The sequence below is a fragment of the Cupressus sempervirens genome, chromosome 4 (assembly GCF_028749045.1).
Source record: "Cupressus sempervirens isolate cs-2001-9-10 chromosome 4, ASM2874904v1, whole genome shotgun sequence".
In the NCBI taxonomy this organism is placed as follows: domain Eukaryota; kingdom Viridiplantae; phylum Streptophyta; class Pinopsida; order Cupressales; family Cupressaceae; genus Cupressus; species Cupressus sempervirens.
Window position 1 is genome coordinate 671,765,213 of NC_143121.1, and position 26,842 is coordinate 671,792,054.

Below are 26,842 nucleotides of genomic sequence, written 5' to 3' on the forward strand. Positions count from 1 at the left end.
TTAATGAGGAAGGATAAAACACATAGATATTACACCATAGGTAATATTTCAAGAATAATACATATAGGAAATCTTTGATTAGAAGATTTCCAGTATATGATATCATATAAGTATTGGTTTATTAGAATATCAAAACATGATATTCACCAATTTCTATTTGATATCATAATATGTAACACAAGCATTGGCCTATCAAAACATCAATCAAATGATATTCACCAAGTACTTGGAGTAATGGCCTATTAGAACATCAACTAAACGATATTCACCAAGTACTCAATGCAGTAATGGCCTATCAGAATATCAAGGCAAGATATTCATCAAGTACCTAAAATACATCTATACAAACAACTTGTAGATAGTCAAGTTAATGAAATCTAACACCTAGTTGTTGATTTATAAGATAAAGCCTTTCATGATTTATTTCAACTTTTGCACAAAATATATATCATGATACAAGTTATTGTAAGGTTGTCACCTTTCAATAACTTCTCCAAATACAAGTGGTAATCATTTAGAAGTCGTCACTTCCTCATGATGTACACAGGGGATGAGATCATACACGTATGACATCAAAAGTTCACATGAAGTCACTATGAATACTATCATGTGGTGTTGTCATGACATCCACCATAAAACATATGAGAGATTGAGGTTTCACCTCAAACTTGTCTCTTATAGGCAAGAATATAATACATAGGATTTCACTTGGAAATTCTTCTTCATGAAGAAACACTAACTTTTTGATCTTCTTGTCAAGGTTATTGATAAAGTGCTCAAAACTCCAAGTTTGATATCAACTTTTCTGACCTCTTAGTACAAGGTTCTCTCCGATGAAGTGACAAACTCCCTTTGAATCTGTTATCATCCTTCTAACCTCCTGGCAACAAGTCATGTCATGCTTTCCTAGTTCAATAAGTATCTTGATAGCATAAGGCCTTCCAGCTTAGATACATGAAAGTTTATCCCTTGAATCATGGTCCTTTAATTGCTCTAGTTTCTAATCAGTGGAAAATCCATCTCGACATGGTCTACTCCCTCTGAATCAATACGATAAAGATCATCAAAAGTTTAACTGAAGCATATCTTCTATCTACTCACCCTCTTTGTCCAAGGTTGTCTCTATAGAATTGTCAAACTCCCTCTTGATATAAAAGGATACTCATAATCTAAATAAACAAGGATATCTTGCTTCAAGAGCCTCATGATCATTGTTCCTCTTCTTTGATATCTCCCCTCTAAGCATAGTTCAAATTGGAATGGAACATTGTTTATTATTTACCCCACAGTGTAAAATTCCCACTCTAATATCGTGGACAATTTTGCATCACATTAAATATGACAAGCTTCATTCCGTTCTTCCCTTTTTAAAAAAAAAGGTATCATCCAATACTTATCTTAAGATGCTCATAAACATCCTTCCTAATGGATCACTAGTGAGAATATCAGTTCCTGCACTGTAACCAAGTCTGGATCAAATGCATTCCTAGCAAGCTCTGACTCAGTAATCAAGTTTTCAATCTTAAGTACATCAAATAAATTCATTATTATGTAATGCATATGTCACAAGAAGCTGAGACTAGTATATTCATGGCACTCATTATAGGCTCTGTATACGATAGTCAGCAGCCACTCCCAACACCTTAGTATCACAGGTCTTTCACAGTCAACATGCAATAGTGACTGCTATGAGACTTGTGCACACTTTATTAGTAGCTCCTGACACTATATCAACCGTGTTGCTTATGTTTCTTTCGCTTTTTAATTTTAGATCAGATTTGTGCAAGAAAATTGATTTATGTTCCCTTGACAATAGGTCTGTACTGCTACTGTGAGTGCAAACTATTCCTTTTATTAACACTTAATCTCTGCCGGTAATCAAAGACTTGAAAATCGTAGAGATGTATGTCTTCGTTGTTAAGATCCAATATTGGAAATACTATTGCGAATCCTATTATGTATGCTGATGCATCACCACATTAGTGAGCCAATTCACAAATCCTGGAGTCTTCTTTATTGCCCAAGAATATTATTGGGATTCTTTTAATAAGCCCAAATATCAAAGAATTGTACTAGCTGACAAAACTTCTTATCTCCACATTTTATTCTTGTCACAGGTTAGCCCATGATATTGTCTTCGATTTCCAGAGTGAACTAACGACTTCAATACATATTGGAGTCTCAATGGGTGTGACTCAGATTCTGACCCATTCATTACTTCTCCATATATGACGGATGAGTTAATCTCAGGCGGTTATATTATTCAGTAACAATTTGTATATAATAGACTAGGTATATAATATTATATCCGTCTTTGGTCTTCTCCAAGTGCGGGTTCAAAAAATTACTTATTCGATTAGGTGAATGGCTGGGTGAGTATGCTGTAAATGAATATTGTGGTCCCTGACTGTCCCGACTGGATATGTGTAAATCCCTCTGTATTTCCAACTTTATACTCCTCTTTGCTGACAAGACCAAAAGAATGTTGATTCATTCCGCCAGCCTAATTCTCACCGTTCCAAGGAGACTATCCTTTCTAAATTTCACTCGCTGATTATTCCTGTTAAATAGATGGTCCAATGGGTCAGTGACGACATGCATATATATAAATCTCAAATTCTCGATGACTGCTTATCAATTCTAATAAATGTTGATGGTTCCTGTATAAGCTTCCAACAACTTCAGAGTATAGGTTGATCAGCATGTGGAGTATAGTGGATCAAGTGTGATTGACAATTAATAGGTCGTGGAGTGTGTGAGTTTAGTAGTGGATCTCGGAAGTGATCCTATTGATGACGTCTGATGGGGTGTTGTTACAAGGACAAGGGAAAAAAATTGTTTCCTAATGAGTTGGGTTAGGGTCCACTATTTCTCTGCATACCAAGTCTAGGGCAACCTTGATTTTCTAAAGTGGAGAATTTGAGGAGGTGGCAGAACTTAATTGATGAAAATACACTACTTGTAGGTGAAGATCCCATAGTGATTTGGAAAGGAAAACTAGGTACACTTGATTGAGTGAGGTCTGTCTTAGCATCTATGGCTCAAAAAATTAATGAGTTCAAGGATAAATTTAATGCGGCTTTGGGCAGCTCATATATGATTGTGGAAGAATAAATAAAGAAAATTATTTTTTTTAGGATTGAATGATAAACTTTCAAAAGATATGATGCTCAATACCTATATATATGATCAAAGCTTTAAACCATGGGGAGAATGTTTAACAAGAGAATTCTTGAAGATTTGATTTGTATGGCTTGGAAATTACAAATGTATATGAGGAATATTTGAAGTCTTGGAAAGAAGGGAAATACATATGGTAGAAGGATTAAGGAAGGGGATAAACATATTTTTTATGTTAACAAACAAGAGTTGTTGAATTCTCCCAAATATCAAAAATCCCTAAACTTTAAATCCATGTCATAGTTGCTCTAAGTTGTTTGAAGGTTTGCTTATGTAATCCAAATTTTTTATGTGATTGCAGATATGTATCGTTTGAAGTCTAAAAATGAAAATACATCTGAACTTAGTGATGGTGTAGAGAACCAAGAGTGAGTCTTTTGTTGGATTTAAGACAAGCAAACCATTTGTATCCCCCTTTGCAATGTGTTGTGAGGTTTTCACAACATCGCCCCAAATTCTTTGGGGACCCCCCCCCCCCCCACTTTTTTTATCGCCCCAGCAAATTTTTGGATTTTCCAACAATTTTGATTTTTTCGAAAATTTTGAGCCTTGGACACTTTCGGGCCAATGGGAGAGACTTAGCTTATTTTTACTCGAATTTTTTTTAACTTGATTTTCTAGAGCCACCAATTCTATCCTTAGGCCGAACAAATTTCAAAGTTAATTCCAACTTGGCAGGATAAAATTGTGAATTTTGTACTTAGACATTTTCTTTTTAAAATTTGGATATAATTGTATAAATTTGGATAATTTCAAAAAAATGAAATTTTTGTTAAATTTGGTCTTTTGGAAAATCTTAATTATTTTTTGGTGAAGAAAGTTAATTTTTGTGATGGTGAAGTCAAATTGCAAAATTGATTTTTAGGCTCTAGAGAAATAATTTTATTTGTGTTGTAATGCTAAAATTGCTTTGCAAAATCGATTTGAGTTGAAATTGCAAAATTTGGCTTTAAATGGATTAAATTGCCTTGAAAACTTTTTTGCCATTTAATGAAATTGGTAATTTATATTGAAAAAATGGCTTTTGATTAGCCAAAATCCAATTTTAATGATGTATTAATTACTAAATCCTCATTAAATGGAAGCATTTAACATTTCCAAGGCATTGTTTAATTTCTTTTTGCAAATTGAAACTAATTGGCAATTTAAAAAGTTAAATTTTCATCATGGCAAAATTAATTTTAGCTAAGTATTTAATTGTGGGCCATAATTTTGCATTAATTATTGTTTTTCTTTCTCCCAGGGTCCAAGTTGGCCAGCTTGGGGGGAATAAGAAAGTTGGGTATAAGAGGAGGCCTCTCTTCCATTTCTTCCTCACTTCTCACTTCTCCTTCTCAAGGTGTTGGTGATTTTGCAAGAGCAGATCTAGACTCTTCTTGCTTGGCGAAATTTGTGGGAGCCGAATTTTGTGGAGGGCGAAATTTGTGGGAGCCGAAATTTGTGGAAGATAAAATTTTGATTTTTTCAAGAGGCTGCGATTTTTGCCCTAGGTTGGGTAATTTTATTTGGTGGTGAATTGCATGATAAATTTCTGATTTGCAAGGGATTTGAAGTTTTTAAGGTCAAGTCCTAATTCCGAAAAGTCGCTGTAAGATTATTGGTTAAGGTGAATTTTCATCATCTAGAGTTGCAAGGGGTCCTTAAACTGACATCCTTCTTTCGTTCTAGTCTAAGGATTGCTCCTCTTGGTTCGTCTTGCCTTCTGGTCCACCACTCTACCATCCCGTAATAGGGCGACGAGCATGGAGGATGTTAGTGCAAGTAAGAATCCCAAGCGGGCAAACGCTAAGAAAGACCAAGAAGATATGATGCCCAAAACTCCCTTCTTGAAAATGAAGAGAATAACCGACACCAATATCGGTACAGTGGACATGATACGGATGAGGGAAATACTGAAGGAAGGACAATCCCCCTTGGCAAAGAGGATATCAATGAGATAGATTTTGGATCGAGATTGGATGAGCTGCGAAAGGTTGTCATCAGGAAGAAGCATTTGGGCACCCTTTCCTCTCACAATGCTTTTATTGGATTTGAGAAAGAATATGAGAAGGATCACGAAAGGATACTACAAGTAGCAAGTGGCGTGGTGAAGTCAGCGGAACTCAGGGCAAAGCACACACCTGTCCTCCTATGGAAGAAGTTAACGAAAGGCTAGCTAAGTTCATTGCCTTAGCTAAGAAAATGAAAGAAAAGGGAAGATTTATATTAGAAGATCATTTGATGTAAGCCCAAGTGGCAAATTTCCCCTTTCTTCTAGAATAGGACAAATTTCAATTTCTGATTGGCCACCATTTTGGTGCCTTCTCATTGGTTGCCACTTTTTGCACTTTTTTCATTGGTCCATTGATGAGGTTGCAGCTTCTCATTGGCCGATGGGGTGGCAACCCTAATTAGGGTTTTGAGGATCCAATTTGGATCATTGATCTTGTTTTGATCTCCACCGTCCGTTGTATTTCTGGCCCTTATAAAAGGCCATTTGCTCTCATTTGTAAAGTGGTTGGAGAAATTGTTGCGAAGATACTACCAAAATTTCTCTCTTTTTCATTGTTGTGATTTGCATGTTGATTAAGAACATTGGGTGTTATTGCATGTTTTCTACTTCCACATAGTTAGATTTCTTTCAAGTTGTTGAAGCAAATTGCATTTGAAGTTGTTTAAGTGAAATTAAAGTAGATGGATAGAGGTATGGTAGCATTGGTAAATGTTTGATAGGGGTCAATACTAGGCCACTAGCATCCTAGCGGCTGGTTGGGAAGCTTTGTGTGGTAAGCTAGTTTATTATTCTTTTGAATCATTGCACTTGTGGAAGTGAGGTTGCTGGTCAGCTCTCATTAGGTTCGATCCTCGTCTGTTTGCTAACCTTCCATTCATAGGAGTAGGAGTAGAATAGTGAGTAGCTGGGTAGTTGAAGCTTAGAGAGGGAAGTTAGAAGGAGTAGGTCAAGCATTAGAACACATCCATTCACCTTCCATGACCATCGCTTTCCCATCAACATCACCATTAGCAGACACATCCTCCATCATCGCTACCATCAACATTATCTGCCTCCTCACATTTCACAAACCGAGCCACCATCACCTTCATCCCACCAAAGTCCAAGTCATCCTCAACAATTTGCATAAGGCTGCCTACGTGATTACCAGCAAATCACATCGATAAAACTGAGCGAGTATCCAACAGTGTAAGGAACATTGGAGCTATTGCTTATGTCTTCATGGGTAATAACTTTTCAAGAGAGGAGTTGCATGTTTGATATCCCATATTGAATATTCAAATCCTAATATGTTATGTAAGTGATACAAAACTCGCATCAACATTATCTGGCGCTAGAAGGAGGGCCAACTTAAATTCGTTCTTGAGAAAATTGGAGCATTGGTGAGGCATTCACCCTCCATCGTCGCACATCAACATTATTTGGCACTAGAAGGAGGGCTAACTTAAATTCATTTTTGAGAAAATTGGAGCATTGGTGAGGCATTCACTCTCCATTGTCGCGCATCAACATTATCTGGCTCTAGAAGGAGGGCTGAATGATTTTCATTTTCGGATCAACTTGGAAATTTAGAGTAGAGATTGAGGAATGAGCTTTTAGGGTTAGATTTGAGATGAGAGATCTCTTTTAAAATCAAAAAATCAAAAAATTCAAAAAATTCAAAAAAAAGAAAAAAAAAGAAAGGTTTCTCAGTGGATAGGCGAGTGGACGTTCATCCCATTTGGTCTGATTTGAACAAAAGGTTATCTCCATTGAATTTGTCTCAACTTGTAGCACCAAGGAAATGTAGGATACATGGTACTACGGATCATGGGGAGATGGATTGTTTGGTGTTTCTCTTAAGAGTGGACATGGCATTAAGAGGAAAATTTTCTTTTTCACAAATACATGAGCCTGTGGTCTTTGTCCATTCAGAGGAAGATTTTCTTGTTTTCAAAGAAGATATCATTAGGGAACCAAGGAACATATGTGGAAAATGTTATTGGTGCCTTGCACATAGTCTCATATATTCAGAGTCTACTTGCCCATCTTGCCAAGACACCATTGACTTGGTCAAGTTTCAGTTGGGTTGGTATGAGGAAATATCAGTAGGGGGTGGTAAACATTTCTTTCAGCTTTTAGATTGGACACCAAAGAATGAAGAGGGTGAGATATATCAAGATGATGTGGTTGATTCTAATGTTCAAGATAAACTAGTGGATGAACCTTCACACATTATATCACAAGGTGGAGAGGTTGACAAGAAAATCGAGGGAACAATTGAATTTATCCGAGAGAGAAGAGACGGTAAGCAAAGGAAAGGATTCCACCGAGATCCTGATTGAGTCAAATCCAGATGCTTCATCCGATGAGGGTGAAGGCATGTTTGAGAGCTTCAAGAACTTTTTGACTAGAACTGTATAGCAAGGAATGGAGTCAGGTAACCGAATATCAGTAGAGAACTTATTATTACCCAATTGGTGTAGAATTCACAACGCATTCCACTCGGAGTTATCCTGCTCTTTGTGTAGAGTGGCCTTAGAACAAGTAGAAAAGAGAATCCTAGGGGCTCTAAAACGAGAAGATCAACATGGAAAACATAAGGTTGAGATTCAACAAGTTGATGAAGCAAAAGGTCAAGATGCGAGGGCACATGAGGAACTACTAATGGAACATCAAAAATTGGACGAAAAGGAAATCTTTGGTGAGCCTTCATGCATAATTCAAGGGGTGACTCTTGAGGATGGGTTGCAAGAAGTTTCAAATATCCTTAAAGAGGAAGATAATCAGGTGGGAAAGTTGAACAAGGAATTACAGGATATCACAAGAGAGTTCAAATATGAGGAAAATATTGATAAACCAATGCAAGGCGCTATCTCCACTACATTCTTTGGGGGGATGCTTGAAAATCCTATAGAAGAAATACAAAAGGAGTCATTGCCCAAAGCCTTTCAAGGTGACCAAGTTGTTGTAGGTGGTATGATTCACCATCAACTTCGAACTTTAGAAAATTTGCCACTTGAAATGGAAGTTGATGGACAATTCACAAAGACGTATGATAGTTCTCCTATCAGTCTTGAAGGTGCTATGTTTGATGAGAGTATACATGAAGAATGGCAAGATATTCCTGAGGGGAGTTCAAAGGGAAATTACTTGCTAGATGATGAAGCTTCTATTGACGAGGATATGCAAGGATTGTTAAGTGGTGATCAAGTTGCTCCCATGGAAAAGGAAAATAAAGAACAGTTTGGGTTGATGCTATAGTTGGATATTGTGTTCGAGCAACTTGGAGAGATGTTTGATGGGGAGAATATTAAGACATCCTTGATTTTTGAGAATACACTTGAAGAGATTCACAAGGATTCATGGTTCACTGTTCACAGGGACAAGCCCCCAAAGGCGATATTTCATGAGCCTAATTCCAAGATTGATCCTGCCTGGACTACCAATGAGTTCGATGCAGATGTTAGGGGGAAGATTCATCACCAATTGTGACCTCCTGAAGTTGTGGATGATCAATTGAGGTTTAAACAAGAGCTACCACCTGAAGCACACCAGGTTGTTTCTTTCCCTGCTCTTAAGGATGAAAGGTTTGAATTTTTTTATTTTGATTATGGAAATTCTGGAGAAACAACTTGTATTTGGATTAATCATGGACCCTATGGGTTGCCTCAATTGTTAGTCTTGCATGATAATTTTTTAAAGTTTGAGTTTGAGGTGACCAATTTTTTTTTAGAGTACAAGGATGAGTTTGCGAGATTGAGAACTATCACCCAAATCTTGTTACTTTTGAACATCTTGAGAAACCATGTTAGATCCAGTGTATATATTAGATCGGTTAGTGTTGTCACTTTAGAGTCTTGTACATAGTTAGATTAGATGTGCTTTTGGTTGATAGTTTAGTTTGCTTTTAGTTCTTTAGAGTAGAGTTTGTTTTGGACCATTTGGCCCAAGAGTTTAGAGTAGTTTCCCTTCAGTTGTTTAGTTTAAATTTGTGAGGGAGCTTGAATTTGATTTGCATCAAGTCATTTGAATTGAAATCTTTTAGCCTCCCTTGGATAACCGTTTTGGTTTTGGGTCTTTGCAAGTGCAAAAGGGGGTCCATGTTATCACTTGTGCGCGAGGTGTGTAGATTATACATTTTTGGTGACAAAATAGAGTATGTCTTGTTCATTTCTCGAATACACTTAACAAAGTTTAGAGGTTAAAGGATGTGCTTGGTCGTTGGTCTATGGTAGGACTTGTACTAAATTTGGGTTAGACTTGATAGAGGTTCTTGAGTTATCTCTGGCATGGTTACAACATTCTACGCACACTTAATTGCTTTGAGTTCTTGGTATTTTGAAGTGAAATTGACTTAGTAAAAATCATACACCTGCTTCAGTGCCATTGCGGTCTTCCAAACCCTCCGCAAGCTTCATTGCCTGCAAACCAAACGAAAAATTGAGAAGAAAAGAAAGAAAAAGAGAAAATATCATGAGAAAGGAGACAAAGCAATATCAAAGTGAAAATAAAGATGAAATTTGGTTCAAGGGTGTGCAATCATCTCTACCGGTGCTATAAAAATAATCACTAAAGATAGAACCATGATTGTGGTGCCACAGCGATAACTCCATCTGGCTATAGACGCCTGACTGGCTACAAGAGTATTTAATTGAGTTAGACTTGAATCTGTCAAAGGAAAGGAGAAGACATGCCTTGTTTGCCATGGCATCATATAATTTCCAGACTGCATAATTTATGTAGGCACAAATCTCCTTTGGTGGAAAAAAAATTGAGTATGGACATTTACCCCTGTAAATAGGTCTCATTAGTGTAAGGTTTTTTTGTTGGGCAAACATGGAGGATACTATGTGCATTGTGGCAGTCTTTGGCATGTTGGTGAAATAAATCTAAAACCATTCCACCCCAAGTCAACTAAACCTAATGTCACATCAATTATAAGTGGAAAATTGTATCAATGGACTTCCTCTCAATTTTGCTAAGATTTAAAGCTAAGGACGAATAATTGTTCACAGTGGATCAGTTGACCAAGTGCTGCCCATTTCATTCCTATGATAAAGGCAGTTCAATGGACCTGAGCAGTTGGAGCTTTATTTCTAATATTTATTGGATCCTATAGATGATCATGTGTGATTAGTATTATTCTCTCCAAGTCAATTTTCAATAAGATTCCTCTTGATTAGCAAATGCCGTTTAACGAGTATTGCTTATCATCCCCAAATGAATGATTAAGTGGTGAATAAATGTTTGGAAGGACACTTAGAGGATGCATTTAAGTGTAGTGTGGACTGAAAAGTAATTTCTGATAGAGTACTTGTTGAAGATTATAGCTACGATAGAGATCTTTATCTCTGATATTGCTAGAGAAGAGATTTATGATGTTATTTCTGTTATATTCATTTGTATCTTTCTTATAACCAAGTGAGTATAGTGTGACATTCAAGTTGTGCTAGGTGTCTCATCTTAAATATCTAACATTTTATTATGTGAAGAGACATGTGACATGCAGAGGGACAGGAGTTTGGAATGGAAAATGAAGGGACTTTCGGTTATGATATGAAGAGTCTCTCAATTCGATATACATATGATTTCTTTGTGTGGTAAGTATGATATTCAGTTGAAAGCATTGTACGTGCACTTTGTTGTGACTAAACGTCACCCACCGCTCACTATTGGGACTTCTATGTCTGCAGGCTTGGTTGCTTACACTGTGGAGCCGAATATATTGGGAGTGTAAGTCAACAGCAAGGAGGGAATAGTCAAACATTACTTATCCCCGACACCTTCAAAACTGCGCTTATCAAGACCTTTGGAGTGCAATTTCATGCATGCTGGGGAAAAGGTCCAAAATACAAATTCCTTGACCCCCTCCAAATTGCGCTTACCACAAAAGATGGAGCACAATTTTCTATGTGCCAAGGAAAGTAAAAATGAAGTAAAAATTCCTTGCTTGGGTGAACTCTGTACTTTCCATACTCCTTGGAGCGCAATCCCAAGGAAATCAAGGAATTGTTTTTTCCACAATCTTACCAAAGTTGCACTTCTCGCAAAATCCAGAGCCTTTTTTTCTCTTTTTTGAGGATTTTATCCATAATAGAGTACACCATACCCCGCAAAATCTTGTTCTTTTCACATAATGGGGAACTTTTTTGGAATTGCTATAGATTTTATCTGTGATTGCGACCCGATTTTTTTTCTTTGAAAAAACCCACCCCCCAATTTTTTTTTGGAGTCATGGAATTCCTTCGAGGGATAAAATCCCTAGTCATCAAAAAATCATTGCCTGGATCCCATGGCTAGGATGCATTACTTGCAAAATCTTCCAAAAAATCTAAGAGAGCTCCAAATAGGAACAAATTGAAAAGATGAAAAATTCGGAAAATTTAAAAAAATTCCAAAATTGTAGAATTGTCATGGGAAAAATCTGAAAATTTTGGAAGATGGGGGAAATCTAAGAACTTGAAAATAATGGAAAAGTTGAAAATTCTCAAAAATTTTGAGAAGTTTAAAAAACTTGAAAAAATTCCAAAGTTGTGAAAATTGTGGAATCCAAATGAGATATTTTTTGGAACAGTTGGAAAACTTAGAAATTTGAAAAAATGGGAAAGTCCAAAAAGGGGTGAAAGTCATGAAAAGTCAATTTTTTTGGAAAGTTTGAAAAAATTTCAAATTTGAAAAATTTGAAAAGAAATCAATCGAAATCGAGAAAAGCGAAAGAATGGAAAGGTTGGATTTTGAAAAGCGATTTTCTTTTGGTTTTACATGGGAAATTGAATATTAATTTTCATTAATATTTAACTTAATTATTTTTGAATAACAATCCAAAAAATAAAGTATTGGAAGGAAATTTGATTGTTTGCTTTAAAACATGAAGATCAATTAAATATTTATTTTTAATTGATATTTAATTAATTAATTTCCAAAAGGTCAAAATTGGATGAATTTGGACATAACTTCGTCATGAAGTTGAAAAGGGAAAAAAACAACCTTTTGAAAAACAAGGAGAAAAAGTGACAAGTGGCACAGAAATGGAATCTTGGTGGTTAAGAAAAGTAGCTGCCTAATCTTAGCTTCCAGCTTTAACGCCAATATTTTTCAGAGAGAAAATTTATATAAGAAACCATTTCATTCTTTCTCACACCCAGAAATTTGAAGAGCGAATTGAGGAAAGGAGCAAAGTCTTGAGAGGTTGGAAGGAAGATTTTAGGAGAAATCTTTGAGATCGTTGAGGAATTTTCTTGGAATTCATGCCAAAGGATTTTGAATTTTTATCAGAAAGGAACTTTTTCAGTGAGCTATAGAAAATTGCATGTTTATTGAGAAAATCTGGAAAAGTGAATTTTGAGGAGAAGAATTTGGAAATCTTGACGAAGTTCTAGAATCGTTTATCTTTTGGATGAATTGTGTCTGCTTTTTATGCTTTTTGTATATTCTTACGTGTGGGCATTTCTTGTTTGCAGGAAGAATGGCAGAACTCTGAAGAATAGGAGAAACACGAGCACAATTGATAAAAAATGGAAGGAGAGGATTCTATCTCGAATCCAAAATCATGTCAAAGTGGGTAGAAATTGGAGATACAAGCCTCGACGGCCTTGATTTGAAAGAATTTATTCAAAGAATGTTTGGATACAATGATCATCATCCAACACAGCTAGCTACTAGAATTGTGAGAAGTGGAAGTGTTGCCACAGCTGGTTTCCCTCCCACTTTTCATCATTTGGAGTTGATCATGGAATTTGCCAAACACTAGAGTCCCAGGGACAGAACAATTAGGGATTCTGAATGAAATATTATTGTGGATTTTTCTCCGACATCCATTTTTGAAGCATTTGGGATTCCTTCTCACGTGAGGATGGTCACGAAAACACAGGAGCATGCACTTAGAATCTACACCTCTGGAGTTCATTTCTGTGAGGAAATAATCAACAAAAGATGCTTGAAAAAGAATAGATCGCATCATTCCAAGATTCCTAAGGAAATAGTATGACTCAAAATGCAAAGGGAGTATAGCGACATGATCATGATGCTGAGTCGCATATTTGGAATGCCTCATTCTTATAGGTTTGAGTCTTGGATGTGGTACTTTTTTGAGCAGGTGACAAAAGAAGGTGACAGGATAGATTGGGCTGGGCTCATAAGTGACAATCTGAATTAACGGTTGATGAATCTAGAGCATACAAGGAAATTTTACATGAGCTTTTATGTCATCTACATGCTAGCATAGAGGATGAATTATGATGGACTACTATGCAAAGGACCAGTTGGAAGTGGAACCCAACACTGGAAAGTTCATGAATGCTACCTGTAGTCATATTTATATTCCAAGGATGATTACATAAGAGTTAATGATGCCTTTGCCATGTGCATAGTGAGGACTGCAAAAGAGACTACATATGAGAGTGACAGTTGGCGCAATGAAGTTGGTGGAAGATTATGGTGCTTGGTTCATTCAGTTTCCTATCTTTTCATACACCCGAGTTCAGGGATTTTCCATGGAGCCATACAAACTTCCTAGGTACCCAATGGATAAGATGGTCTTGTTAGAGCTTACTCAACAACTTATAGTCTATGACAAGATCCAAAAAGGGAAGAAGAAGTTGGGATTGCAGTTTCCAATTTCCATAGAAAGAAAAACTGAGGTGTGCCCATGCTTGAAGGCTGCAGAGAGATCATTGGATCAACTCCACTTCTTCCGTCTTCCACTTTATCCAAAAAGGCTTGATTTTTATCCCTACAACAAGATCACATTAGTAGCAGGATCAAAGTACCAACACAAAGTCCACCTTGAAGATTTTTGGGCAAATGCTGTAGATGAGAATGATATTAGAAACAAGATGCATTCAAGATTATTGTTGAACATTATCAGAACGTGCAACATATTTCAGGTTCCTGATTAGATGGAGGAGGATCCAAACGTGATGCGAAAAGGATTCAATCCAGAAATGATAGCTCAACCAAATGATTGGAAAAGGGAAGAGGTTACAAATCTAGAAGCTCTTTCAAAGTCAGTCATGGATTTTACAAAGTGGTGGATTGAGTGTGAGCTTGAGAAACTAGTTGCACTAGCAAATGGATTCACATATAGATTGATTGGTCATCGACCGCTTAGGGATGAAAGACCGGGACAAATATTTGAAGGGACTGTTGAAGAAAGAGGAACTCCATCAAAAGGTATAGAAACTAGGAAAGGGAAAGAGATAGCTTGAGAAAAACATTGTAGGAGTGAGATAGACGTCCAAGAGCCTCAACAAAGAAGCAAAAGTTTGGAAATGCTCCCTCTTCTCCGAGTCACGCTTTGAGTGTTCAAGAGATAGAAACATTTGAAAGGTAGGAAGTAGAGACCATCATAACGAGATTCGAGCGAGAAGAAAATTTGGATAGGCTAATGCATGATAGATCAAGTATAAATGCCTATGAAAAATCTGTGCAAGAAAGAAGAAGAGATCAAGATATAACTATAGAAGAAAGTCTCGCTACAATCTTAGATCGAGAAATGATGGAGGCCGATGATGGTCCACTAGGGGAAGAGGCTCCTGCAATAGCAATACATCTTTTAAATGTTGAAGCTTTAGTTCCTGAAGTAATGGTGGATAGTCTAGGAGGTGAGGAGGAGATTGACGTTTGAGCAATCCAAAGGAAAGAATAATTGGTGATTTTAGGGGACCAGAGTATACCCATTCCAGAATGGTTGAAGCAACGAATTTAGAAGAGTCAACAAAAGGAGGTTGATCCAACAATTAAATTATAGGAAATTTTGGACCGAGCAAACTGAACAGAAGAGCAAGGGAAAGCAAAAAGATTCACTAAGGTTGTCAGAGGAGAATCGGGGTCCAGAATCTTATAGATTACAACTGCTATGGTTGACAAGAGCAAAAATCAGATTGTTCCAAATGAATACCTTGTTACGGAAATAAATCTTGGTTGTGGCTCTTGGGAGCAAATATTAGAAGAATTTGATGACTCTACACAGGGTTTGAAGGATAGACTGAAGAAGGTGGAAGAAGGGTACGAGAAACAAAAAAGAGAAATCAGAGCCTTATGTCAATACATCAATGGCTTGCCTCATACAGTAAGAGAGGAAGGTCCATCATTTGTCCCTCTGACAGGTGTTTCCATTGAAGTGGTAGATGACATTGAGAGGATCAAGCAGATTGCTTAGGGTGCAAAGGTCTGGGTTGAAGGAATTTAGGAGGAAGCCTTCAAACATGTAGAAGAATTAGTGCAAGTGCATAGTACAGCATTAGTTGCACTCTCTAGGATCCAATGCATGGAGGAATCATGGGAGGATGAACATATTTACCAAGATGAAGTGATTTCCAACATTCAAAATATGATGGAGACCCCAAAGCAAGCATTGATCGATGGTCAAGTTAGTAGTGAGGGGAATGTCTATGATTTTCTTTGATGGTATAGTGCAGTAATCATAGCTAAGGAAATGTTTGAGAGCTTCACCAAGGAATCGACTCGATGGAAGAAGATTATTGACAACATCAAGCAAGGGATATCCAACATAGTTGCATCCTTGTTATTGTAGAGATTGGTAGAAGATGAAATGACAACTGAGAATTTGAAAGTCAAGTTAGAAGAGTTCTTTGGACTGAATGTCTATGAAAGAGATGACTTTGAGAACTTTTCCATCTTCTCAAATACAATGCCCCCTACTCAGAACTTGCTACCAGATTGGGAGGAAAGCTTGGGAAAAGTAGAAAGAGCAATTGCATTTCTAAAATTCAAGCAAATATCGGCACCAAGCATCAGTAATAAGAGTTGGAGACAGTGTTGGATCGAATCCATGCCTTCAAGAGGGGGAATCAAGGATAGATGCATTTAATGCACAATGGGTGTTCTTAGTGGTCATTTATTGCACCCCACTATAATTAAATTGATCTTTATTGGTGGAGACTAACTAAATTGTATTTTCAATTTGAGCTAAAGATCTTGAGCAATCTTTGTTTCTTATTCTGAATATTTGATTACTTTCTTCTTATGTATATCTTTTTACTGATAGTAATAACTCTTAATTTATGCGTGTAGATCTTCCTTATACAATGCTGATGCAGATTTAATTTATTCAATAAATCTATACTGTTCTGATTTTCCAGACTGAGATCGATATGCCTTGTTATTGATATGATCTTTGTAGTTTGAAATGCACATATACATATGTATTGAAACATGATCACGTAGGGGCATGACCCTATGTGGTCATGCCTCATTACATATCTATAGTGCTTGAAATAGCACTGCTTCATAAAAAATGTAATTAGTAACCCACCCGATACATATCCAATGTAATCGGAGGTAATGTCACACAATACATATCAAATATAATCGACGATAACTTGCATTCGATACATGGTGTTAGATAACAGATTTCCACTGATACAAATGATCAGTTACTTTGCAATTTGATAATATAATTTATGACAGTTATATATGTATATTATAATCAACCCTTTATAATTAGATTTATTATCAAAAATATAATATTATCATATATTATATTTGCTTCAATTTACTACGAGGCTAACATTCTCAACACCCACTCCCTTCCTAAAAGAGCATGCATAGTGGGCATTTATTACCCACTCTAGTAGTGGATTCCTTGTTGCATTAATGTAGATTCCTTTTCTTGGCCCTAACCTTAATTAGGGCTGATGTGGCGCGATCTAGGCCATCAGTTATTGTGATCATCCGGGTCATCTATTGTAATTGAGGACCTATATAAAGGCCTCACTTCTCATTTGTAAGGGAGGATTTTTTTGAGATTGTTGCTATGAGCTACTGAGATATTAGATTTCTCATTGAAGCTCGGTGAATACTTGATGTGTCTTGGTGCTTTCTTGTTCTCTTAAATTCCCTCATTTAGATTGAGTTTAGTTTAGTTAGATTGTTGTGATTGCAATGGAGAATGCAATGGCATTTTGATGAATTCCTTTGGTTCATACTTTGACGTTTTAGTGATTCTAAATCATTGTGCAAAGTTAGCTTGAACCCCTTTCATGCATATATTTCACTTCTATCTTTCATATACATTGTTCTTTATGATGGTGTATGTGGTGGTATGAAAATCTTTTGCATAACCCTTCAAGATTGCACCAATTCACACATAGTTGTATAACTTGGCAAAGCGGAGCTCAGTGATTTGAGAAATTTGTCCACCAGAGTACTATTTGTTGTCATCACTTCCCTTAATAATAGATTAGAATCTCTAAATGCTATCCCATTTCATTTCTGCATATTTTGTGAAAATCCAAAAAGTACTTCATTGCAAAAGCTTAAGATAGCTCCCACATCCAGTATGGTTTGATAAGTTGATATGAATTTGAGTAAACATGTAAGGCCCCTTGTGATCATCAAAAAATCACATCAACCACCGAGCTTATCTACAGTCAATGACGTTAAAGGAACCTTGAAGTCATCGTATGATCCTCTAGCAATCTTAGCATACACGAGACTTTATTAAGAGAGGATAAGATATTTCAGTATTTTGTTCTACTATTTGGTGGGTCATAAAACACACATCAACACACTTCTATTATTTAATAAAAGAGATTTTTTTTTTGGTGTCGCTGTGTTTTTCCCCTCAAGTTGGAGGGTTTTCGCAAGATAAATTGTTGTCTTTATATGTCCTTTTTGTTTATTGCTGTATCTTTATTTCTTGGCAAAACATTAACATTTATTAGAGCAAGGTCAGTCTTGACTCTCTCATGAGAGGGGTTGAAACTTGAGTTCACTTAAATTCTACTAGCTGTAGAATTAGAGTTATGTTTATATGTAAGTTTTCAGTGGAGTGTGGATGATGACTGTTATTAGAGATGGGCAATTGGGTTTCAAGGGGTAAAGGATTTGTATGCAACTGTGATGTTGGCAGTGATAAGTAATTCTGTGATTGTTGTTGTTCATGCCATCTACTGACTTGCATTCTTAATGAATGCATTTGGCTTCCTTTGTATGTGTTATAGTTATAGCTAAAAAAACTGTTCTTCATCTCTTCTTTTCTTTCTCTATGTTGCTCGATTATGTTAGTTTGATGGCTAGATGCTTTCTCATTTTCTTTCCTAGTCACCACGCCACGTTTTTGGCTGACTGGATACTGTCTGTCTGCTTATCATCGGTCAAGGTTCTTGCCTTTAGTTTCGATGGTGATGACTTCATTTCATTGTTGACGTGTTTCTTGTGGGAGTCAATTTCTTGCACTGTGGGGTGATGCATCAGATGTGTTTAGGCAGGTTATTATGTGGAGGTTTTATTGAGCATGTACATCTATCATATTGCGATTAAGAAGTTTATCATGCTCAGTTCTTGTGCATCTAATTCAGCAGTTTAAAATTATCTGATCTCTGCCAAGCTTTTCATGTATTCTAGATAACAGTTTTATTGCTCATTGAAGTTGTTGGTCATTTATGATGCCACACTATATTCTCATTTTATGTGTCTTTTGTTATGCTCTCCTGGCATTGGTTCATTGTATGCTATGTATTGTGGTCTGTCTGCTTAACGGTGACAACAATTAGTAGTGTCTTCTGTTTAATCAATTAGGTGATTGAAGTTTATGTTCAAAGGTAAACTTTCATATAGATGGTAGAGCAGAGTTGTTGGTTGTAGGATGATGTGTGATCATTACAGCTATTGGCAGTTGGTTATTCGATCTTTTCTGTAGTTTTTGGCAACAACCAAATTGATATATTCACTTTCTGCAGTATCATGAGGAGGCTATAGGTCAGATATTGTCATATAATCATGTGTTGTTTCCATCAGTGCGATATCTCATCTGCTGATCATCATGGAGTTACAATCTGGGAAGTTGTGATGATTGTTTAGTCGATGATCCCTATTTAAAATCACCTATTGTAACTATTGTGTGATCCTATAGCTTTTTCTGAGTAAGCAGGCATTCTAAGGCAAACTTCTTGATATTCAGTTGATGTCGTTATTTCTTTTGTGCATTCTATCTGTTGTGCATTTTAGTATTGAATAGGCAATTTATGTCTGAAGTCTGTTGTTTCAGTTTAATGTGCATGCGATACAATTTTTTATCTGCATGTGATTATTTTTTCTGTATTGTTTTGTATGAAGACTTTTTTATCAGTCCTTGAGAGAAGCATTGATATAGATGCTGAGCCACAAAGTATTGATAGATATGCTGAGTTGTGAAGTAGTGCTTATGTTTTTTGAGTAGGTTTTCTTTTATTGATGTCAATTCATGTTAATTTTAATAAAAAGTGTTGATTCAGCATACATTGGGATGGTAGTCTATGTATCATTGTTTTTCTTGAAAAAATATTCGAAGGTATTGTGTATTTTGTAATCAGGTCTGTGTCTGCAGAAAAATAAAATGTATTGAAGTTAAGTTTGAGAAGAGTCCAATTCATATGAGTTAGTGTGTTGGGTTTGTTGCTGAAGTCATAGTGTGTGTTTTATGAAATTGAGGAGTATCTCTGTTATGTGTATTGAGCACGATTCATTCAACAGAGGGTATTGTTAGCGTTCTGATAATCCTTTTGATGCGTTTCTACTGTGCATATTATTCAGATCATCCTCAGAAATATTTATTTATCAGTTATTTCAGACATGCAGAGATTTCAGTATTTCTGTCTGTGTTTCAAATATGAGGCAGCAGTTTCCTTTCGTGACTATCAACAACCATTATAGATCTCACTACAAAGAGATATGTATTCTATGATTATACCTTAGAGTATAGATCAGGAATTTTTTTGTTATATAACAGGAAATATTGTATGCTTTTAGCATTGATCTCTATGATAGGATGATTTTATGAGTTATTATTAATCTCTCTTGGTTACAAGATGGATAGGAAGAAATGGAATGATGAGAGATTATATGATAAGTAATGCAGATTGTAGAAATGAACATGGGGACATTGCTCACTGGACTTAATGGATGATACATGCCCTCATTAAAGAGGAAGAAATGATATTCAGAGGAAGACTATTCAGCTTCAGAGTGAGTTTGTGTGACAGATGGAGAATGTCTAATTCTTTGCAGGCTTGTGTGTCAATGTGACTGCTAAAGCTCCTTGTTTGGTCAACTTGGAATTAGCTCGTTTATTGTGATAATCAAAGCAGTGAAAATGGTGCTCCTGTTGAGAGGGAGTCTTTGTTGAGAGAGAATCTCAGCCATTCTTATACATGTTGCTAATGAGTTCTTCTCTGTGAAGGAGAAGTTCGAGGTGAAATCCCTTGCTCAACATTCTACAAGTAGGTATGGTGTTTCTACCCTCTGCAAGTAGGCATGGTGGAAATGCAGTCTTATCTCAGAGAAGTCTGAGGTGAAAGCCCTCGTTCCACCCTTTGCGAGTAGGCATGGTGGAAGTCATGTGTGTGACTCCATGACTTCAATCTTATGCTTTTATGGTTCACCCTCTAGAAGTAGCTATGGTGAATAGTTTTATGCTGAGATAACAATGTTTTATTGAGAAAATCAGTGATGAGAAATTGTTGTTGAAGTTTTTGGTTGTAGCTATTTACGCCTGCCATATAAAGATCTCTCTCTTGTTAAGAGGGAATGTTGAAAATTATAGCTGCGATCGAGACTTTATCTCTGATATTGCTAGATAAGAAATTTATGATGATATTTCTGTCATATTCATTTGTATCATTCTTATAACCATGTGAGCACGATTTGGCATTCAAGGTGTGCTAGGTGTCTCATCCTATTTATTTGACATCTTATTATATGAAGAGAAATATGACATGCAAAGAGACGTGTGTTTGGAAATATGAAGGGACATGCATTTGGACAATGAAGAGACTTTTGGTTATGATATGAAGAGTCTCTCAATTCAATATATATGTGATTGCTTTGTGTGATAAGTATGTTATTCAGTTGAAAGCATTGTACTTGAACTTCTTTTATTTAATAAAATAGATTTTTTTTTGGTGTGGCTGGGTTTTTCCCCTCAAGTTGGAGGGTTCTCCCAGGATAAGTTATTGTGCCTTTATATGTTTTTTTTTTGTTTATTGTTGTTTATCTTTATTTTGTTACGATAAATCAATGTTTTTGTAATTGTATTAAACAAAGAAGATGGAAGCTCCTTGTATAGGTTTAGAAAGATAGTGTTTCTAAAAGAAAAAATCGTGAACTAAAGATAGAAATAGGAACTATCTAATAAACTAAAGACTAAGATGACCATTAAAGAAACATCATAATATTCTAATACGCTCCCTTGATGGTCATAGTCTAAATATTGTCTTTTGGTCACATATTCTTCAAAACGTTTTGCTGCTGCTAAGACCCCCTTGGCTTTGCAAAATGTAAATGACTAAGATGTCAAAATCTGTTCATAAAGCTTTGTAAAAAGAAATAGGAGTCTGCCACTAAGCCTCCTAGAATCAACAAAGCACCTCACTAGAAATCATCACAGAAACATCCAAACTTGATGTTGGATAATGGATCTGCTCTTTCCTGGAGATAGAGACAAAAGCTAAGAACAACTAGCATGGTTTTGAGGAATAATCAACAAATTGTCCAAACTTTGAAGATGAGCATGATGTCCCAAAACATACGACAAAAAGCCACAATTTGCTTTGGAGAAAAACTAAACACGATTTTTGAGGTGAAAAATCAATCAAAACCAGAGAACAAAATTTGAGACATGGATCAAAGAATACAAAATGTTATTTTTTAGGAAAAACACTAAAACCCAACAAGACCCTGTCATTGACTCTACCATTGAGATGAGTCTTCCACTAACCCTTTTAGAAGAATCAACAATATCTGATCAAAAATCATCATAGAAACATCCAACTTGATGTTGGATAACAAAGCTTCTCTTCCCTAGAGACAGAGACAAACAGTGAGAATATCTAGCATGATTTTGAGGAAAAAATGACAATCCCCCCAAACTTTGCAAATAAGCATGATGCCTCAAAACATACTGCAAAAAGCCACAATTGTTTTTGGAGAAAAAGAAAAAAAAGCCAAACACAATTTTTGAGGTGAAAAATTGATCAAAACTAGACAATAGAATTTGAGACGTGGACCAGAGAATACAAAGCGTCGTTTTTAAGGGAAAAGGGTAAAACCCAACTTATAATTTTTTAGGAAAAAATTATAAACCCACTTGATAATTTTTGAGGAAAAGTTTTTAAACTCACAAAGGAATCCCACAAAACTTTGCAAATTACAGAATCATAATATTTTTGAGGGAAAAAATTATGAAAACCCATCAAAAAAATTTCCATGTGGCAAAAATACGGGACTTCGCATGGTAAAACAACAAATGCAAGCAACATGCAAGTAACAAAATGCATATGCAAAAAACATGCAACTCACATGTAAAAACATGCAACCTTCGAAAATAAGAGACTTTTGCCCAAACCAAGAAATTTTGCAATCAAAACCTTCAACTAGGCTTGCAATTTCCAACAAAAATCTTCGATGTCAAACCACCAATTTTTCATAAAATACCTCTAACAATATTTATTTCAAAAAATCGAAAACAAATTTTTGGAAAAATTCTAGACCAAAAGAAACTTGGTTTTTCCTAAAAGTTTGCCAAATTTTATAAAATCCCATCGACCTGCTCTGATAACATGTTATGGTAAATCGATGTTGTTGTAATCGTATTAAAGTTAAACAAAGGAGATGAAAACTCCTTATATAGATTTACAAAGTCGATGTTTATAAAAGAAACAATCGTGAACCAAAGATGGAAATAAAAACTACCTAATAAACTAAAGACTAACTAAGATGATAATTACATAAACATTATAATATTCTAATATATTTCCGTGCAAAATGTTAACAATACCAGCTACAATTATACATACCAGTCAATCATAAAAGTGTCTCCCGTCAAGCCATTATTTGGGTACATAATCTCATTGTCATTAGATTGGGTGCTATTGGTGTTATTGGTTCTTGCAGATTTGTTGACATAGGGAGATGTAGGATGTTATATGACAGTGGACGGTCAATTTGGTTGTGCAAACTAGATGCGTTGGGGAGACAACAAAGGTACGGTGAAGCTTTAAAAATGGGGGAGATTGTTCCAAACAGTTAACATTAAAGGAGGGGCAAGTAAAAAATTCCATGGCAATTCCATGTATATGTAGGATTCAAATGTTAAGAATGTGGTATATGGTCTAGACTCCAAACATCCCCAATGCAATGTCTCCTTTGGGGATTTTTTTAATTTTCTCCTAAAACCACAATTTCATTAAAATAAGAACTATATTACATTTAAGAACACAAAATTTGCCCACTGAATTGCCCTTTATAAGATAAGTCCTGGTTGAGCTCCTGCACAATATTAGTCACAGGAAATTGACATTAAATCATAAGGTCATGGTAATAAATATCTTATTAATCATTAGTAAACATCATTTTATCCATAAACAATATTCAAATTGAAATCCACATAAAACTTATCGGTTGCAAAGTAGATGCCTATAATAGTCTCATTAGAAATTTGTTGAAACGTTTGCAAGTGCACTCTCAAGGTTGGTTGCCTTTGTACTGCAATAGCATGGAAGGTGTGTCGCCCTTCCATCCCTTAGTGCACGTTGGAGGTTGTCAATCCTTGTTCAAGCCCAAGGGCATGGAAAGATGGTCTTCCACTCCTACTCTTGGCCCAAGGACATGGAAGGCTGACCGTCCATTCCATCTTGGGGTAGTGTACTTGATGGGACCTCAAGTCGAAGGGTACACTAAGCTCCTTGGCGCACAATCATGACAATTATCTTAGTTTTCCCCTTCTTTTCTTTGATCCTTCCTTGCATGCATCATCACCCTTGCCTTTGTAAAGGTTACACCTCGTAAGTGTAACTTATGATATTTTATTTTAATTTTAATATTAATTTAATTGATTATTGCCAAGTAAATGAATGTGGGTTGGCTGCTTGAAATGTTGCTATTAAATTAATTGACTAAGTTGGTCCTTAATTAATTGTTTATACTTTGATCTTAGTTGGCATTAGCACAATTTCTATAAAGGTCATGATCTGGGTTTTGAAGACTACAATTATATCTTACAAAGGAAGCAATCTCATATAGTGGTGGAGATATGACACCCAAAAGGGAGAATTTATGCATCTTCCATTTGTAATGTTTGAGTTGCACATATGGTATAATAGATGAAACTTTTTGTTATTGATGAAGAAGGATATATGGTCTTGGAGCCAGTATGCATAATTGGTGAGAAGTTTGAGATTTTATGTAAAAGAACAACTCAATTTTGGAAGGTGAAACCCATGAGATCGAAGTGTTTCTAGGAAAGCATCCAAACTTGTGATGTTATTGGAAGATGTGCCAAAACATGTGAAGGGGCTTGAGCTGAAAAATATCTTATTCCCATTCTTGAGTTTTATTAAGTTGCATTGATTGATGTGCTAGTTTGGATCATACTGACTTGGTGGTCATCGACTCTATCCTTAAGATGTACACCACTCGCTTGTTCAAGAAAGACCAATTTATTATTTATTTTGTGTGCTTCCCTAGAAGTCGACCTTCTTAACACTATAGAGCATCTCTTACTAGCTATAGGAACAAAGATCTTTAAGGGTGAAACCATGTTGTGCATCAAGGCAGCGCCATTTATTCTTCTAATGTTTTAAGTTGGTTAATCCCTTTAAGAGGAACTAAGTTCTAGTTGATATGGCTTAAGCCAAGGTCAATTTAAGGGTTCCTTTCTTATTGAGTCTATAGTCAGGGAAAGACCTAAAAGATTCACCTTTATTGGTCTTATTTTGTAAATGCAATAATGAGCAAGTGTAGTCAATTTTTGGTGGGCAGGTGCAGTCCATGTTTGAAATGAGCAGGAGTTTTCATCTATTTCCATGTTGTCTGTTGCTCAATCTTTCTTTAAATTTGTTGTTGTGATCTGATTAGGTATGCAACATAGTTATGCTGTGTGATTACAGCTGGTGATATGTAAATATCAAGACTATAGTCCCTTATGAAAACTTTTCAAATGAATGAAGTGCTTGTAACCAGTAAACTATGGAACAATCAAGAGAATAGATTCTTATTAAGAGCTTTTGAATGAGCCAAGTGATTATAATTAGTGATTATGGAACTATTAAGACCACAATCACTTAATAAGGACTTTTAAACGAGGGATAAATCTTTGGTTGTGTAGATAAATGATTCACTTAGGTTCACATGTTTGTTTGTCTTATAATGATTCAAGCTTCATTCTTTGACATTTATTATGCCAGAGTTCATTATAGTTAGTTAGTCCAAACAATGTGCCAACAAGCTAATAAAATACCATATCATATTTGCCTACCATAATATTATGTAATGGTTTCATAATATTATAGTAGTGGTTTTAGAAGGCTTAATCTCTTGGGAGTGATCAATTTTGATTCGCTCGTAGCAAGTATAAAGACCTGAATAACCACATGAAACCTATAAATAGGGAAGAAGTAAATGTTTTATTAAGATTGGTGATTCTTTCTTTTTAACGTGTTCTACTATAGGATAGTGTTATATACTTAAAATGATAGCATAGAAACAACCAAAATTTCCACTCATGGAGACTTTCTTTAATGTTTCCTTTCTTTATTTAATGTTACCTTCGCTAAAATCCCTATGCTTGGTCTACATGAAAATGAAAATCTCTTGAATAATTAATTATCATTGAAAAAGTGATAAATCGTCAGGCTCAAAGTAAACTAATTGCCCCATCCCACTTGCTATTAGTATGCACCAATTTTTGTAATTTTTTGACAAGGAAACTATATTTTGATCATTAAAAGTAAATTATTTTAGTTAATTTGGATCATAATAACACCAGCCCACTTGTTATTAGTATGCACCAATTTTGGTAGTGTTTTTTTGGAAACTCTATTGTGTACATTTAAAGTGAAATTAACTTAAGTAAATATTGATAATGGTGTTATTATGATGGCAGGTGCAATGGCCCCAAGAGTGCTAAGAATTGTGCGTCATTCCCAAGGGTGGTTCTTGTTTTATAGAAATATATTTAAATGTTTTCTTCATTGAATTTGTCATATCAAAATATTCTTTAGTTCTCAGATTGCCTTGGCTCACGTGGGATATTATATGACCTGGACAAGTTTTATCATGATACCCAAGACGTCCATTTTTTACATCAATTATTTTTTTAAATAATAAATGTTGAAAGTTTCAAGCTTGATCCTTCTTTTTGAAGATGTTCTTGATAACAATAGTCCAGTACTCTTTAGTTTTCTCTTCATCTTTTAGTTTTCCCATTGCCTTCAAGTGGACTGTACTACAACATGACCTTATTGATGTACACTAGATCATACATTTTACAATGTTTACAATGATAGAGAAATCAGTTCTCTGCCTACAACTATGCACATGATATAACTAGGATGATGGTTTGTGGACATTAGAATAATAAATATCATCACAATTATTTTCTTTGATGTACTTATGCTCATCCATGGCAAATAAAGTGCTTTCCTTGATCGTACAAGTTGCAAGTGGAATAAGTGTCTCCTTGTTACCATATCAAACAAGGGAGACATACTAATGCTACAATGTTTACATTGCCATGGAATGGAAATATGAAATACATTACAACACCCAGAAACATGTGATAGTTTTCCCATTATTAAACGTGAAAGCATACATGCTTACAACAACCAAGAACTTGCCAGATCGCTACCCATGCTACCCTAAATTGTCAAACTGTCATGCCCCTACCATGAAGGGGATATTGATACCTTA

The 26,842-nt window shown here is 35.7% G+C and overlaps 1 protein-coding gene across 1 annotated transcript in view; it reads left to right on the forward strand.

Annotated features, from left to right (window-relative positions):
• LOC149563046 (subtilisin-like protease) overlaps positions 1-26,280 on the forward strand; it is a 34,191-nt gene extending 7,911 nt beyond the window's left edge. Inside the window, exon 4 of the mRNA XM_089826466.1 lies at positions 26,037-26,280. The gene's annotated coding sequence lies outside the window, so the exon portion shown is untranslated. The remainder of the gene's footprint in view (positions 1-26,036) is intronic.
• The last annotated feature ends 562 nt before the right edge of the window (positions 26,281-26,842 follow it).